The following is a 13,957-nucleotide window of genomic DNA, read 5'->3' on the forward strand; positions in this document are numbered from 1 at the left end:
ACTAAGACAAAACTTATGCAACTAACATTTTTTCATATTTTGACTGATTTAAACTTCATTTCTTGTTTTACTTTTTGATTTTGTAACTCCCTGAGCATTAGAAATTGCTCTTGGTATACCGATTCAAACTCACCAGTGCCGCCGACGGAAAAATATTGCCTCAATTCATCTAGGGTTTTCAGAGGTCGGTCGTCATCGTCGGCGGCGTCAGAACTTTTGATAGCGAGTTCAACAAAGCCACGAACTTAATACTTGGTACAAGAGAAGTAAAGAAATTACTCGTAGCTGCACCCTTCTTGAAGTAGTCTTTAACTAGCTGGAACATCTCGAAATTCTTCCTAATTCTCTTTTTGCTTTCTACAATTCTGCCAAAGTCATCCCGGTTAAGGAAAGCCAAGGCTTGGTTTTCCAAATCTTCCTGATTTGCTGCATCGTGCAATCTCAGCCCCGCCCCGCACTCCATATCGTTAGTAAGGTAAGTGATGTCAACGAGTTCTCAACAGCGAGTATATGTAAATAGAGAGTGTATTTCTGCAAGAAGAAGCAGCTTATTTAAGAGACAAATTAAATATAAATATCTAAAAAGAGATATAACCCACTAGAAAAAGAAACAACACATTTATTAACGTTGGATTTTTGTTAATAAAGCACCAAGCCGGCGTTGGATTCGCGTGTTAGGTGAAGATTTCCTCCCGTGCCCTTCTCTCCTCTCCATCGCCCTCGCCCTCGCCCTCGCCGTCGTCCCGACATCCTTCGTCGTTTACCTTCTTCTCGGTGAACCCTTCTCGACATACGATCCTCGGATCCCTCTTCTTCGACAACCCTGCTCGATAGATAAACCCTTATTCTTCGGCATTTCCTCTTTTTCTTCGGTATTTACGGTTTGCAGGACGGCAAGATCCGCCTTGAGATTGATTTCTTTGTTCGGTCATCTCTTGAATTATGTAATAGTTGTTTTTTATTCCTATGCGTTGTTTCTTTTTCTGGTGGGTGATATCTCTTTTTAGATATTTATCTTTAATTTGTCACTTAAATAAACTGCTTCTTCTTGCAGAGATCCATCCTCTATTTACATATACTCGCTGCTGAGAACTCGCTGATATCACTTACCTTACTAACGATATAGAGCGCGGGGCGGGGCTGAGCTTGCACGAGGCAGCGAATCAGGAATATTTGGAAAACCAAGTCTTGGCTTTCCTTAACCAGGATGACTTTGGCAGAATTGTGGAAAACAAAAAGCGAATTAGGAAGAATTTTGTGATGTTTCAGCTGGTTAATGACTACTTCAAGAAAGATGCAGGTACGAGTAATTTCTTTAATTCTCTCGTGCCGAGTCTTAAGGAAGCTCGCAACTTTGTTGAACTCGCTATCAAAAGTTTTGACGCTGCCGACGATGACGACCGACCTCTGAAAACCTTAGATGAGTTGAGGTAATATTTTTCCGTCGGCGGTACTGGTGAGTTTGAATCGGTATACCATGAGCAATTGTCAATGCTCGAGAAGTTACAAAATAAAAAAGTAACAAGAAATGAAGCTTAAATCAGTCAAAATATGGAGAAATGTTAGTTGCATAAGCTTTGTCTTGGTTTCTGCGACACTTATTATCAACGTTTTTGTAGTTGTTTTTAAAGCATCACCTCGTGTAGCGGTGGTAATGTCGGTTGCCTCTTCGATTCCCCTGACATCCATTGGAAAGTGGGTTGGTTCCATGTTGAAGGATTATGAGAATGTCTTTAAAGCTGAGATGAAACTAATTAGTATTATGCTTGATTTGACTTATGTTGTGGTACACATTTGGATAGCATTAGAATTTCAGTGAAATGATTGGAAGATAATAGCAGATCGTTGCTTGATTATGCCGAATTTGTGTTCAAAGATGAAAATCCCGTGAGAGTCGGTATTGAGGAGATGAGGAAGAAGATGACAGTTTATGAAAAACATTGATGATTTGATGCAGCAGGCTAACCGGCGTAGCAAGGACATAAGGAGGGCAGAGAGTGGTTTTGAATCAAATTATTAAATTGCCTAAATGATGATGCGGAAGCAATTTGTTAAGTATTTTTTTTTTTTTTAACTCCTAACGCTCAAATGCATGTTTCTCTTATTCCACGATTAAATATTTTTTTTATTTTTTTGCTTATATATTGTTTAATTTTTACCACCCTTTCTTATAAACTTTGACACTTGTGTACATAATTTCTGAAGTTTGTGTCCTACGCCAAGCTTTGAGGCCGTTAATACCATGAAGTATTTGAATTTGAGGCCGTTTATACCATGAAGTATTTGAATTTTTTTAACTGCTATGAACAAGCAGAATTGTTGCTGTTAGGATGCTTTAAATATCCTTTCTTCTGTTATGGGTGAAAATGTTTCAAATGCAAAGACATTCCTTGAGAATTTGGCGTTTCTTCGCTTGTTGGTGGATTTGGCGACACGTTTGTTGGTGGATTTGGCGACAGTGGTTCTTAGCTTTATTATGTTAGTCTTTTTGAATCAAATTTTTTTTTTATGGAAAGCTTCTCCAATGGGTGGTTGACATCGAAACTCCTGGAAGATTTCTTTGGTAAAAGAATTATCACATTTCTATAGGCTTCCCTATACTTTATCCATTATGACAGTGAGCTATTTGAACCCACAGAAATTTGAATTAGCTATTTAGGAAGGGCTTATGCACTTGAGAGCCCCTTTGTGTTGCTTATTTTTAGCCTTCAGGCTTAGAAATATAAACGTGATTTAACCCTTTTCTGGGTATTTTCCAATCTTCTGTTATTGCACACTCTTTGCGGGCCTGGGTGATATTTATTACTGGGATTGCACATTTGGATGATCTGCCTTTTTTTTTAGCATCCATAATGGCTTTCTGCTTATATTCAAATTTCAGCAAGTTCTACAGATTTGTTTACCTGTAAATATGCAAGGTGCCTTTTATTTTAACTTGATGGGTTATACACAGGCATCTAAACCAATTTTTGGAGCATGTGAATGTGCGGGGATATTTGTTGGCATTCTTGCTTTGGGCAAACTATTTAGTGGGAAGTTTATTTGGTATGTTGCATTTAGTTGTTCTTGCCTCAAATCCTTGAGTCGTGAGAAATCAATGGGCAAATACCAATTGCATATGCACCACCAAGATTTTTCATGGTATATATATATGTATATGTATAAAGGGACACATATACTAAGCACCTTTCATGCTTGAGGTAGGATGAGTAAATATCGATATTTATATTTTAAATATGTAAACATGTAAGAATAATGCGACATGTATGCACATCCTCTTAATTTTTTTTCTCTTTTTTCTATTTTCTGTTTTCTATTCCTTTATGTTCATAATGATTGATTCATTTATGCTTTGCCTATTTCTCAACTTATTTTTTAATTATAATTTTATTTTTTTGAGTGCAGGTTATTCATACAAAGAAGATAACCAAAGCTAGGTTTCTGTTAGTTGTTCATATTTGACATGATAGGTTGAATCCTCTCACATTTTTTTTATCTTGCAAATATCTTGATTAAAACTTCTGAATCGGTTGGAAACTGAATGTGAATTGATTTAGTAGATGCAATCAGGTTGACTTAGGTGAATTTAATTCGTTTCTAGAGATTCAACATGTCCTTCTCATTGGTAAAGTTTAAATCCATTTCTATAGCTGTTGAGTTTACTTGGTATGAATGGATTGTGCTTCGTCATTTTGGAACCATGAGACCTGTTTCTTGGTAATTATGAGATATCTTCTTGCACGGTGAAATAATGATGAATTGTGGAAATGATGATGAGATATTTGCATTCAAGGCATCCTATCTATATCTATAGGTAAAAGTATAATACATTTTTTTCATATTTCTTTCTAAACGTAGAAAAAAAGATGCTTACGTTCTAAAATTAAAAGTTTGGGTATGAGATAAGTAAATACAAAAAAAAATAATGCTATATATGTAAATTTCTCCTAAATATAATATATAAGGAAACACATTATTTAGGCTCGAATGACTCCCCCACGCTTCCATCTTTTCTCTTCTCTTTGTCTCAACGGGTCGATATGATTTTTAAATTAATAATTTTATTTATGTTTGTCATATATAAAATAAGAAAAAATATTGCATTTAGACTGCGGACGTAGTACAGTGAAAACTTACCAATAATGGCTCACCTTGATGACATGTACAATCTAATATATGTCCCAATCCAAGAATGGCTCTAGGAGGCTTCTTTCATATCGCACATCTCTTTTCTCACGAGTTCTCTTAACTCATTGATTTGTTGCATCATCAATTCCCTAGTGCAGTCAATGGTTCTAAAAAAGTGATCTTGTGAGAAGGGTCTTTCCAACGAAGTTTGAGCTATGAATTCTTCACTTACCGCACATTTGAGAATGTTTAATTCTTTTTACGACTTACTGTCCTGTAATGTCCATGAGTACATACAACTCGATAAAAAACCTTACAATGAGAAAAGAGTATCCCCAAGAAGAGAGCAAGGTGTTCGCAGTAGTTTGACCAAAATTTTTGCGTGAACAGGAAATGTGCTTCGTGTGAAAAGTTCGATTCACGAATCACAGGAAATTGTGGAAAAAATATTACAATTAAAAGAGGAAATTTCAGGTTTATTTGAATTTATTTGTAGTGTGTTTTGTTTCGATACAAGACAGGAAAAGTTCATTGAAGGTTTAATTTCAAATAATGATGTTTTGTGCAAAATTTGAATAGTGAATTTCGATGGAACCAGAAACTTTGAATTGTGGCAAATAAAAGTGAAAGATTTGTTGGCACAATAAGGAATTTTAAAGACATTGTGAGCTACGAAACCTGATGGTAATATTTATAAACTGTTGGGGAGTACAATTATAGGTGAAGTTCTCTGTGTTAAATCATATGACGAAAATGCAGCAGATATATTGACTAAGCTAGGCATTTTCGACATGTTCTTGCATTACTTAAACTCGTTGAATGTTTGTATATGTTAGTGACATGGTTGCCCAACCCATTTTGATGTAATGATGTATTTCTCCTAAGGGGCTGGATATTCGCCAAGGTGGAGAATTGTTGGTATGACTCCTATATCCGAAAATTTGGAGTCTCTTGGAATGTAGAGGTGTGTTATCTAGAATGAAAAGGAGTGTCTCTTGGTGTGAAGAGATGCATCTCTTGGAATAAAAAAGAAGTATCTCTCTGAATGAAGATGTGTCTCTTGGATTAATGGGTTGGGAGGAGTGAGGGCGTGTTTGTAATTTATCTATGAGTTTTTATCTATAAATAGATGTGTAGTTCTATGGGTATGTAACTGTACAATACTCATCTGTGATAGTGGCATTTGCCGCTCTGCTCCCAAGAACGTAGGCATCTTTGTCGAACATCGTTAAAACTCTGTGTTCTTCTTCTTGTGGATTTGCGTTGTTTCGCCCTAAATTGTATAGCATGATGAAGAATACAAAAATTAGAGCGAGAAGAACACAAAAGCACACAAATAAATTAAATTTACATAGATCACATCAAATAATATATTAATTCTCATTCACCCAACATCTAACTGCATTCTAAGGTCCCCCATCTGTTCCTGCAAAGAAACTTTACACTCTAAATATTCATAAATATTAATTAACAGAGCTAATGAAATAATATTGCCTTCATATTTATAAAGATTAATTTTAGAATGCAGCTTTTTAATGTAAAATTAAGATGGCATATGCATGTATAAACTAAAATTATAATAAGACATTTTCATAAATATAGAACCCAAAACTTTCATATTTATCTATCTCACATCAAAACTTTCATAATTACAAACATTATATGAAAAGTAGCACTCATTTTCATCAAATTTATCTTTTTCATATATAGGCAAAGTGGTTTGTTGAAAAATAAAACTTTAGGTGTGAGATGCATAAGAGTTGGGTGTTATGTATTTAATTTTTGGTTAAAATATTAGTACATAAAAAATTAGTGACATGTACGTAAAATCTCCAAAACAAAGTAAAGTACAATATCGTTGGTTGATAAAATTATCAAAAAATAATCTTTATAAATATGAAGATTAGATTATTTCATTAGCTCTGCTAATTAACATTAATGAATATTTAAAGTGTAAGGTTTCATCGCAGGGAATGGATAGGTGACCTTAGAATGCAGTTAAGAAGGATGGGTGATCGAGAGTTAATCTATTGTTTGATGTTATTAATTTATGTAAATATAATTTATTTGTGTGTATTTGTGTTCTTCTCGTTCTAATTTTTCTATTCCTCAACTTTATCGTAATTGAGCTCAGCTGCCGATGTGGATGAATTGAGCCGACCTGGCGAAGTAGATAAATCAAGCTCACCTGATAGATAGTCTAATCCGGCTCATCCCAGTATTCTTCGAGAAGACAACTTAAGTCTATCTTCATAAAAGTAGCCATCACGACCTAACAACACACAAATACATTTCTCATTTAAGGATGCTGCCCGACACTAGTGATTTAGCCCCATTATCTAGATTTCACAGTTGTCATCGTACCGCTAAAATCTGACATTGACCGACAATTCCTAATGACCACGACACCAAGTTTCCATCACAAAATCTCAGAAAGGTCAACGATATAGCTCTTAATGTACTATTTGGATTATTTCATAGTTTTTTTCCTAGACATAAAAATGAAAAAAAGAAAGAGAGGGGGTTTGACTCTCGCACGGGGATCACGATTTCCTTTGTCTTTCCAACTGGATCTAGATCTTCAAGGTGGTCTTCTTACATCGCTCTCTTTTTGGGGATACTCTTTTCTCGTTGTAAGGTCTTTTGTCGAGTTGTATGTACACATGAACATTACAGGACAGTAAGTCGTAAAAAGAATTAAACATTCTCAAATGTGCGGTAAGTGAAGAATTCATAGCTCAAACTTCGTTGGAAAAACCTTTCTCACAAGAATAATGCTTTTTGAGAACGATTGACTGCACTAGGGAATTGATGACGCAACAAATCAATGAGTTAAGAGAACTCGTGAGAAAAGAGATGCATGATATGATTGAAGCTTCCCAGAGCCGTTCTTGATAAGTTTTCACTGGACTACGTTCAGAGTCTAAATACAATATTTTTTTTTATTTTATATATGACAAACATAAATAAAATTATGAATTTAAAAATCAGATCAATCTGTTGAGACGAAGAGAAGATAAAAGATCGAAGTGTGGGGGAGTCATTCGAGCCTAAATAATGTGTTTCCTTATATATTATATTTATGAGAAATTTACATATATAGCACTTTTTTTTTTGTATTTACTTATCTCATACCCAAACTTTTAATTTTCGAAGCTAAGCATCTTTTTTTCTATGTTTAGAAAGAAATATGAAAAATGTGTATTATACTTTTACCTATAGATATAGATAGGATCCTTTGAATGTAAATATCTCATCATCATTTCCACAATTCATCATTATTTCACCGTGCAAGAAAATATCTCATAATTGCCAAGAACCATGTCTCATGGTTCCAAAATGACGAAGCACGATCCATTCATACCAAGTAAACTCAACAACTATAGAAATGGATCTAAACTTTCCCAATGAGAATGACATGTTGAATCTTTAGAAACGAATTAAATTCACCTAAGTCAACTTGATTGCATCTTTTAAATCAATTCACATTCAATTTCCAACAGATTCAGAAGTTTTAATCAAGCATCTGCCACCAAACATCAATACATAAGTATTCTGAACACTAGAGAAAATTTCCTAACTATTGAGCCAAACATTTAAATCTCACAAACCACTTTAATAAAAGAAGTAAAAGTGGCAATAATCAGTGAATAACTAACTTGCACCATCCTTCTTGAACATTTCCCAACGATTTCAATTTCTATATACCCACATGATGACTAGCTTTGCATTTCACATTACCATTATTCGAAATTTTCATACCACAACTGGATATCACCAACAAAATTTCTATGCCTAGGTGATGTGCTTGTAAAGGATTATGAAGTATGAAAGGATTATGAAAGTATGGTTGCTGGGTATGTAGATTCATGAGAATTGTATGTTGCATATCAAACTTTTCAAATGTTGAAATAATTAAGAACATATCATAATAATAAATTTCACCAAGAGAAAAAATGAAATCATGACTTCGACCAACCGCTAACTTTACCATGCATTTAACGAAGTTTAGGAGAATATATGCTATGTTAAATGAATTCTAAACATATATGTACATCGCATCATAATCCCTTAGCAATTCTTGCAAATTTTAGATGTTTATAATAGCATTTCAATCATATCTCAATTATAAACGACTAGAATCAAGAAGCAAGAACACCCATTTACCTCTTCTCGAATCAGATTTATACGTTTTGATGCCGATGAATACGAGTTTCAGGTTTCCACACAATGAGTCACAAATTTCTGATTTTATGAACCAAAATTGTCAAGAAAATTAACACACAATCACACACTTAACAACTAGGCTTTAATCTTTACCAGTAAACCACCCACAAACTATGCATATCGCATCACAATATCACCATTCTAACTTTATAAAGGTGAAGTACACCTTTTCATACATCACAATATCACTATTGAAAGGCATGCATATGACATACAACTACACTTCTCCGCTTACCAAATAAAAAAAACTTGGCTTTGGTTATCTTCTTTGCATGAATAACCTGCACTCAGAAAAATAAAATTATAATTAAAAAATATGTTGAGAAATAGGCAAAGCATAAATGAATCAATAATTATGAACATAAAGGAATAGAAAATAGAAAATAGAAAAAAGAAAAAAAAAATTAAGGGGATGTGCATACATATCACATTATTCTTACATGTTTACATATTTAAAATATAAATATCAATATTTACTCATCCGACCCCCAAATCATGAATAACATATAAAAAAACCACTAACATTAGCTCTAAGGTGAAATGAACTTTCAATGGATTTATTTTGATGTGATTATGATAATGTACATGAAAGTAAAGACTAAATTTTAAATATTAGATATATAAATATATAATATGCAAGCAAATTTTCCAAAATTTTCTACATGTTTATCTTAGGATGGTTGCAATGCCATTTCACCCCTCCGGAAAGAGATGCAGCAAGAACTCCGCTGAATACTAAAACAGCTCGTTGATATTTAGGAAAGAACTTAGGGAGAGGTTACCATCGAGCATGGTAGCGAATCCGACGAAGAGAGTGAGAGGAACACTTGAATCCCTTATGTAGGGATGATTTTAATAGAGAATAAGACAGACAAGAAGTACATGTTAAAGGATACAGAGATGAAATGTTTGTTGGAGAATACAGAGACTCATGAGTGAAAGTATACATATTGGATTTCGAGGAAGAATGAATTTGGGTAGCTGACTGTCGAGGGGGTTTTTGAATACAAGGATGTAACATATGATTAGAAAGTGCAGCTTGTTGTTAGAGTTGTAAATGGACAAATGCACTCGATGAACAACTCGAACTCGGCTCGATTAAGACACGATCATGTTTATTTAGATTAGTGAATAAAGAAACTCAAACATTCTTTAAAAGCTCAAATATTAAATGAACTAAACATGAACATAGTTGAACTTGTTTATCTATGTTCACAAACAAATTCTTTTGTTGTTTAACAAGTAATCTCTTAAATATTTAATATTAATCTTGATGATAGCTCATATCGTTTATGATATATAATTTAAATAAAATTGGATTAGCTACAAGTTATTTAATTATATATATTTAATGTTATCATATTACTATATCAATTAATGAAGGGTTTTGCATTGCGTGTTGATAACGCAAATTCCATTGAAATTTTTTGCTTTTGTTTTCATGTTTCTATTATATACACTAAATGAGATCATGTAGGTTCATTTTCTTATCTGATTTATTAAATTGTTAATTTATTTTGATTCATTTAATTATTTACTTAAATTTTCATATGAAAATCTAAATACTTGCTTTAATTTTTAGATCTTTTAAATACGTGTTTACTTTTCATAAACGAATCAAGTACAAATCAAATTCAAGTATTGAAAAATTTAAACTAGTCGAGCTTGAACATGTGAAACCTCAAAACATGCTCAAGCCGAACATGAACAACTTATAACTATACTAAGCCAAGTCCAATGTATGGTATAGTCGGCTCGACTAGGCTCAATTACAGCCCTACTTGTTGCTATCAACTTGAAGAAGAGCATCTTGTTGTGTTGCGAGAACCTGAAGAGGAAGAGAAATAGAGAAGGTCAAAGCAAGATAACTACCTGGGAGAAGATGAAGAGGGAGTTGCAGCGACATTATCTACCCCCACACTAGAGTAGTAGGACCTACCACTGAAAGAGTATACAATAGAGTGTATGCAGCTTAAGTTGAAATGTGATATGACGGAGCGCAAAGAGGAGCACGATAGCCAGATATTAGAGATCTGAAGCCCGTCATCGACAATGTTGTTCAACTACAACTTTACTGGTTGACGATCATACCTTAGCACTAAAGATGGAGAGACAACAGAAGCAAAGCAAAGACCCACTGTCATTTAGATAACCACCCATAGTTGGGGACATCTATAGGAGCACACTAAGGCAATTGAAAAGTATGGTCAGGAGAATAATAAAACTGTCCAGAGTGAGAAGAAACCTGAGAAGAACAAAAACCCCCAATACAATATCAACTAAAAAAAGTTTCAGATGTCATGGTTTTGGACACACCACGTCTAGTTGCTCGTCAAGTCGAGTAGTGTTCTTCACCGAACATGGTGCAGTGAAAGAAGTTAGTGATAAAGAGACAGATGAAGATAATTGTGAGTAACAACTTCCACCGGATGGTGCAATGTTTGTGGTTCGACAGATCCTACAAACTGAGATAACGAGGGATCAGAAATGACTTCACCACAATATATTCTACATTTGTTGCACTATGAAGAGAATGGTATGCAATCTCATATTCAACCTCCCTTGCCACCTTTCCTCAGTTTCCTAGAGCTGCTTTCCATCCAGCCACATCTTCTTGCAGCCAACCCTAACAGTCACTGTCCGGTATGTGTCACCCCTTTCCAAACCCTTGCCGTCAGTCAGGCCCTCCTTCCTGCTGCTCCCATACCGCCAACCTTCCCCTCCCTTGCTGCAGTGCAGCCTCTAGCCACCTCACCTCCCTTGTTGCATCACCATTCAAGCTCTCTATTTCCCCAACAACAACAATTGTACCGCAACCTTCCCACCACCCTCGACCAAAGCCCTAGTTTGGCGTTTGTATTATATATTTTGTTTTTTCCAAATTCTATGTGTGTTTGTTGTAACTCCTATTTAATTTTAGTAATAAAAGTTGTATTTCTCGTTGTTGTTTGGTAAACTCCGATATCAATAGCTATCTTTGCAAATTTCAATATGATTTTATAGTAGAGATTCAGTAACCACAATTGTATTGAATAGAACATAAAAATGAATAGCTATCCTCCCCTATAAAAAAAAAAACATTAAAAATTAGAGGATAATCATAAAATTGCCCTTCTACTAACTATTTGCATATGGTCATTATAATCTTATAGTCTAGAAAAGTGTCAATTTAGTCATTAATCTCTTTTAATATGGGTTGAAATAAACCCTAGGAATGACTTTTTAGTCCTAATTAAAAAAAAATGGGGACTAAATTAACATTTTAATAGAATGAGATTAAAATGAACCATTGTAAAGAATTAGGGACCATTTTAACATTTTTAAAAAGAAAAAAAAAACAATTTTGTAAAGTTAAAAATGCATAAAACTGAGCTATTAAAGAGCACACATTTTAGTAGGGTTTGGTAAAGCAATGCTCCCTCCTATAATTTGGCCAAACGCATATCGACACAAAAGTTTGGATTTTAAAAGGGGTCGTCCAGTAGAAACTGCCGACCGCCGGAATCGAAATCCTGTCTCCCGCTTCGGAAAGACTTTTAATTTTAAAAATATAATTTTTTAGTTTTAAAATGTGAAATCAAACTGATTTCATACCTTTTAGGGTTTGAATAACCAAGCACTGCATACCAAGCTACACATATATCACGAGGAATAGACACATTGCTTAATATTGAGGTTCGATTAAATAAACTACTCATGTATGACACCCGTTTGGTCTGCAAAGTCTGTTATGTTAGCCAACATGTTCCCCTATCTAGTACAAAAAGAATTAGATAGGACTTATATTAATCTGGGGTCGTTTTGGTTTTCAATAAGGGCAAACCCCTATAGTTAATTACATCTTAGATAACCGAAGTTATCCAAGAAAACTCTCGATTTAGATCATGAAAGATATTTTTACGAGTTCAAAGGCTAAGGACTTTTCAATGAAATTATGATGATCGAAATCTAATAGATTAAATGTGTAAATTTTGGAACATTTGATTGTAAGGAATCCAAAGGAGGAAAAACTAAGGGATGCCATGGATCCAAGAGGGTATCTTGGTGACTTCCCAATTTATCATATTGTTTGGCTTTGATTCAGAGAAAATATTTATGTTTCATCTTTTTATTTTTTAATTATTTAGAGCTTACATTTACTTAATATCGATCATGTGAACCGCCTAGAAGATAGGAGGATTTATGTAATACTAGATGACAACCTCGAAAACCTAAAACGAGTTAAGGCTTATATTGTACAACAAGGTTGTGCAAAGGCCTAAAAGATCAGATGAGGATTTATGCTGCACTAAGCAAGCTAGCTCGAAGTCCTATGATTTGTTATTTAGTTCTAAGGAATGATTTAGCTAAAGTAAACATATTCTGCTGTTGAAGATGGTCGTGCTGCCCATGGTGCATGCTCAACGCTCCTCGTCGTTGCAGGTTTAGTTCTAGAGATGACAAATTGAAGAGGTGAGAGACGTATCATGTTTTAGAAAATTGAAAATTAAGATGGCTTAATGTCTTAATTAAAACAAAAGTTAAAGTTGATTATGCCGACACAGGCTAGGATACCACGGTTCCATCATTTTAATCGGATTCACTTAGTCCGGATGAATTTATTAAACCCAACTTAATGAGTTTCGTACTTTCATTCAGACTGTGGGAGATCCATTAGCAACACGCGAGTTACCTCTTCCGAGGGACTCCCGGTCATCCAATGAGACGTTTTAATTTAGTTGTAGTTGCAAAGTTTATGTTTTTTGTGATTAAATTTTGAGTTATTTTATATTTTGAATTTTGTGAGGTGATTTCAATTTTCATAAGCAAGTGTCATGATTTGCAATAGAGTAAATGTACAGTAGAGCACAGAAGGTAAAGTACAGTACGGAGAAACAACAGTAGTGACAGTGCAGGTAGTAAAGTAAAACAGTAGTAGCGAGAAGACAGAAGTAGCACAAAAGGGGAAAAACCGTAGTATCAGGCAAGTAATGCAGGTATATGCTGAGGTGTGTGTGAAAATGTAACAGTACGTAGAAAAAGTCGAAAAGAGCAATCCATAGAAAATTTGAAGCAAAAACATCGAAAACAAAATCTGCAGAAAAACTCGGGAATAACCACGAAAAAAAACTCATAGAAAACTCGTAGAAAGTCCGTAGAAAACTCGTAGAAAAAACACGAAAAACGGACCAAAAGTCCGAAAAGAACAATAAGCACGATGGCGCGGAGGACTCAGAGCTGTGCTATATATATCCCAGCCTTAAGTGATAACTACGAAACTATCACCCTACGGAAAGTAGTCCTAACTCGATCAGAATAGTCGAGCGTGGATCTTTGTAAATTTTTCATTCATTTCAATTTGGATTGCATGCAAATGAAAACTTATGGGTGAAATGCTATTTTGTTGTAGGGGTAGTTTTGTATTTTTAAAATATATATGTATATTTTATAAATTAGTGCGATCCACAGGTTGACTATCCTAATCGAATTAGGACTACTAGCAACCTTAACAAATTAAAAATGGAGTTGTGGGATAAGTTTGTAAAACGAGTTAAGCCGCCTGCAAGCTGCCCCAAATTGCCCCTAAACTTAAAAAGACATATTACTTACTATTTACAATTTT

The sequence above is a fragment of the Phalaenopsis equestris genome, unplaced genomic scaffold (genome assembly GCF_001263595.1).
Source record: "Phalaenopsis equestris unplaced genomic scaffold, ASM126359v1 Scaffold000107, whole genome shotgun sequence".
In the NCBI taxonomy this organism is placed as follows: domain Eukaryota; kingdom Viridiplantae; phylum Streptophyta; class Magnoliopsida; order Asparagales; family Orchidaceae; genus Phalaenopsis; species Phalaenopsis equestris.